At 36.0% G+C, this 5000-nt stretch overlaps 1 protein-coding gene across 11 annotated transcripts in view; it reads right to left on the bottom strand.

Annotated features, from left to right (window-relative positions):
- The window catches only part of Prosap (prosap), a 422776-nt gene that overhangs the window by 383884 nt on the left and 33892 nt on the right, over nucleotides 1-5000 (bottom strand). For 2 of the 11 annotated variants that reach the window (XM_067133640.1, XM_067133649.1), the window contains exon 1: nucleotides 1076-1130. The exons of the other annotated variants lie outside the window; for them this stretch is intronic. The gene's annotated coding sequence lies outside the window, so the exon portion shown is untranslated. Of the gene's footprint in view, nucleotides 1-1075; nucleotides 1131-5000 lie in introns of those variants that run through there. 11 annotated transcript variants of the gene reach the window in all.

The following is a 5000-nucleotide window of genomic DNA, read 5'->3' as shown; positions in this document are numbered from 1 at the left end:
TAGATCAGTGTAAAGCAGAAACAATATATAAAAAAAATAACCTACTTGTAAGTCCACTCGATTAATAAAATGAAACACAACACTTGGCATCTCAATTCATGACAAAATCATGTAGGCAACTTAACTATAAGAAAAACGAAATTTCCACATTGCGCAACGGTCCAGATCCCGAGATAAGGCGCGATTTACGGAACGCGCAGCCTTGGCTACCCTGTTATTTCAGGGCTATTCATCTACTCTCTCGTACGCTGCATAAAAGCTGTTTCGATAAGGTTCAGAAGGACGTATTTCTGCATCGGCAGGTCGCCCTTATGTGCGAGGGAGGTCTTGATAATGGCCGTCTGACGTCACAATTAGACTCCCACGAGTACTCGAAGGGTTGAATGAAACGCAACCGAATGAGAGCTGAGTGGAAATTGGGTTGAATGAAACGCAACCGAATGAGGACTGAGTGAAAATTGGGTTGAATGAAACGCAACCGAATGAGAACTAAGTGAAAACTGGGTTGAGTGAAATGAAACCAAATGAAAATTGGGTTGAATGAAACGCAACCGAATGGGAAAAGTGAAAATTGGGTTGAGTGAAATGCAACCGAACGAGAACCGAGTGAAAATTGGGTTGAATGGAATGAAACCAAGTGAAAATAGGGTTGAATGAAATGTAACCAAATGAAAATTGAGTGGAAACTGAATTGAACGAAATGCAATTGAATGAAAATTGGGTTGAATAAAATGCAACCGAATGACAACTGGGTTGAAACAAACGCAACCGAACAGAAATTGCGTTGAGTGAAACACAATCGAATAAAATAAAAAAGTATGAAAATTAAATAGAGAAATATAAAATAAAAACAAAAACTGAATAAGGAAAATGCCCACTAAAAGTGACGCCAAATTTGCCACCAATTTTAAATACGACCTAAATCCACGCTCAATTAATGACAGGAGGAGAGGTGATCCAGAAGACATAACCTATGCGCAAACCATGAGAAGTATTCCTCGATGAAACAACATAAATCAACCAGGTTCAACAGAAAACACCAAACTGATATAAAAAAAATTGGTGTTATTTTTACCTTCAGGTACCAGGAGGCAGGTATAATCTTCAAAGCAGTTTTTCCCCTGGTAGAATCTTACCTGAAAGATGAAACAAAACAAGAGATTAGTTTTGTAATAATAATAATAATAATAATAATAATAATAATAATAATAATAATAATAATAATAATAACAATAACGTAACTCTTTTTTCGGATGAGGTCACTAGCACCATGCCTCTTTCCAAAGGTTGTCACACACCACAACTGACCAACTGTTAAGCAGACAATTCACAGCTTAGGTCAGCGGGGGCACGAAGATTTTAAAAGAGCTGGGCATATTTGCTCGTGGCCCGAGTATCGTGACCACCAAACCATGAGACGCCATTTTATATAAGTGGGTGGAACGGAATACCGATCTTTCTAAGTTAGTATATTGAAATAAACTGAATAAAGAATTTAGGCCTAAGGCCAAGAACTGGGACCTATAAGGTCATTCAGCGATGGAGATGAAAATCAGAGTGGGTAGGTTTGAAAGGTGTAACAGGAGGAAAACCTCAAAGCAGTCGCCCTATGAATCAATTGTTAGAGAGGGTGGACAGTAAGATGGAATATGGAAGTGTATAAAACGGTATAAAAATAAATTTATACGAGTATAGTGCTTTTGTTGACGTATAACCTTAACTCAATCAAAAGCAGTCAGTTCATTAATTTTCTTCAGAATAAAAATCAAAGTACAAAAAAAAAATAAGTTTTCTGACACACTATTACGAAAAGTTTTCCTTGGAACAAAACTGAAATATATCAATAGAGAAAATAATTTTTTGACATTCTCTTACTAACAGCTTTTCTCAGAATAAAAATAAAATCAAGTAAAAAAAATTAGAACTAGTTCCATATTTAAGTATAACCGAACCAACCATTTTCCTTGAATTTTAAATAAATGACCGTCGTATAATAAAATATAAGCGATTTGATTCTATTCGACTGATCACTACCGTCAGCCATGCACGATAAGAACTAGCTCAGGTATGACGGCTGGTTCTTAAATTATAAAGAATGAAAACGAAATGTTCTAAAAGCATGGATACCTTCTATTTAAATATCAACATACCCTATACAGGTAATGGATTATGTCTAGTATATATAGATAAATAAATAAATGAATAATCATATATATATATATATATATATATATACTTATACACAGTATATATATATACATATACACTTTTTTATTACTTATCTCAATAACATACATAACAATACAAACGAACTCCAATAACATGTATACGCATATAAATAACCAGAACATGCATTTAAATACATTACACACATAAAAAAACATTAAAAAACCTTAAAGATCAAATACCCATTAACATACAACTCCATAACTCCCAAATCACCACAAACTACAAACGTTAGAACCAGTCCCTCTACTAAATCACCACGTCCTGGTATTTGCCGTACCCAATCCGGGCACCAGGTGCTGTTCAGTGGAAGCTACCTTGCTCTGGGCACTGACCTATAAGAGGGGTATGAGCTCCAGCGATGCCTTTGTCATTTGGGCAGGGCGTTCTACATGACCAATTAACTTTCTCTCCTTCGCAGTCGGCTCTATTTGACAGTGATTGGCTTTTCTTCACTGCAGAATGAAAAGTGCGATGAGATGTTTCTCCCACAACTCACACTCTCTCTCTCTCTCTCTCAGCTTTAACAGATAATTCTTTTTTCAATCAGTTTGGCAAATGAAACAGATCATCTCTCTCTCTCTCTCTCTCTCTCTCTCTCTCTCTCTCTCTCTCTCTCTCTCTCTCTCAGCTTTAACAGATAATTCTTTTTCCAATCAGTTTGGCAAATGAAACCGATCATCTCTTTCTCTCTCTAGTAAATTAAATAACTGCGTCTCTGTCTCTATCTCTGCTTGGGCAACAGATGTTCAATATTCTCTCTCTCTCTCTCTCTCTCTCTCTCTCTCTCTCTCTCTCTCTCTCTCAGCTTTAACACAGTCAGACAATTAGATTCTCTCACTTTGGCCAATTTTAAAACCGACATCATCTTCTCTTTTTTTTTTCTCTCTCGTAAAGTAAATACCTGCATCTCATCCTCAACTTGAATAACAGGTAGACAATTCTCTCTCTCTCTCTCTCTCTCTCTCTCTCTCTCTCTCTCTCTCTCTCTCTCTCTCTCTCTAAAGCTGCAAGTTACCCTCTGGGTTGCATGACACTTCTTTTTTGCAATTTGATTTTAAAAAATTTTAATTGTTAACGCGATATATCTAATCGCATTTATGATATTAATATTCTAATATTTTCATTTTAATAACAATAATTATGATTATTATCTTTACAATATTATTAACATTTCCTTTGTGCTTTTGCATGTAATCGACTGTCCTCTGTAAAGGAAAACAATCGGCGCAATCGAGTTTTCTGTACAGCGTATAATCAATGCCACCGAAAGCAGGTCTATCTTTCGGTGGTCTCGGTATAATGCTGTATGAGCCGCGGCCCATGAAACTTTAACCACGACCCGGTGGTGGCCTGACCTATATCGTTGCCAGACGTACGATTATGGCTAACTTTAACCTTAAATAAAATAAAAAAAAAATACTGAGGCTAGAGGGCTGCAATTTGGTATGTTTGATGATTGGAGGGTGGATGATCAACATACCAATTTGCAGCCCTCTAGCCTCACTAGTTTTTAAGATCTGAGGGCGGACAGAATAAGTGCCGACAATAAAGTGCGGACGGCACAGTAGCTTTCTTTCACAGAAAACTAAAAAGTCATACTGGCGCCATCTACCAGCCCGTGGTAATGACAGAATCCTAAAATAATAAAACACTGCGAGTAGTAAGTCCTTACTAAATAAAAGACGCGAATTCACATGACAATATATTGGAGATTAGGTCTATTTATCCCTACATTCGAAATTTCAGACAGCCTAAGGCCGCGTTGAAGAGTTAGCTTTTTATTACCATAATAATATCTTTATTTCTTTTATTCTTTATAAATTGGAAAAAGTTGTCTGCAATCTGCAACACTGCACAGATCTCCGTAGCTCTGTCATTTTTTATGGGAGTCTATAATATTCAAGCCTAGGCTAACCTAACATACCTCTATTTACAGACCTTTGCATATAAATATTTGTAATAACTTTATCTTTATATTTAATTATTTTACTGCAACTGGTGACTAAAGAATACAGTATGCACAAACTGATGTATGTATACATTCGGCCATACACACATACACACACACAGAAATATTATATTTATACACAAAGATTTCAATTCAACGCTTACTGCGTTATCAGTGCGGCCGATTTCTTTCTCAACTCAGCACAAACCTTTCTGAGAGAGAGAGAGAGAGAGAGAGAGAGAGAGAGAGAGAGAGAGAGAGAGAGAGAGAGAGAGAGAGAGAGAGCTTTTTGATCTCTCTCACTCTCTTTCTTTAGCACCCAACGTGGAGCAGAGCCTAGATTATTGCACAAAGAATAGAATGTAATCAGTAACAGAAAAACTCCAGTATGTTAGGATCGCAGGCATGGTGAAATGATACTTAATGTCAAAATTTAACACATTTCTCAAGAGCTCAGTAAAGGTCGCATACTTTGCTAAAGTATTTAATTTTTTCTCGCTAGATTTCCTTTCTTCACAAATGTTTACAAACATTGTTTGAATTTGCACTTTTCTTAAAGTGATGTGTGCAACCTTTAGCAAAATTGTTTTGACACACAAAATAAGATCTACTAAACATTAGGACTACTTTATGGTCTAAATAACATTACTGTTACTACTGCTGCTAGAAAATATTCTTGTTACTACTATTATTACTAGCAATAACAATGGTAGTAGCAGTAATAGTGGTACCAGTAGCTATGATACTGTAGGAGAGATCTTAAAACTGACTAATACTGAAACGCCATTAAGCAAAAAAATTATATACATACATATATATATAT

This window comes from Macrobrachium rosenbergii, chromosome 34 (assembly GCF_040412425.1).
Source record: "Macrobrachium rosenbergii isolate ZJJX-2024 chromosome 34, ASM4041242v1, whole genome shotgun sequence".
Taxonomy (NCBI): Eukaryota; Metazoa; Arthropoda; class Malacostraca; order Decapoda; family Palaemonidae; genus Macrobrachium; species Macrobrachium rosenbergii.
The sequence above is the reverse complement of the archived record's forward strand: the minus strand, read 5'-3'. Positions and strand labels throughout refer to the sequence as shown.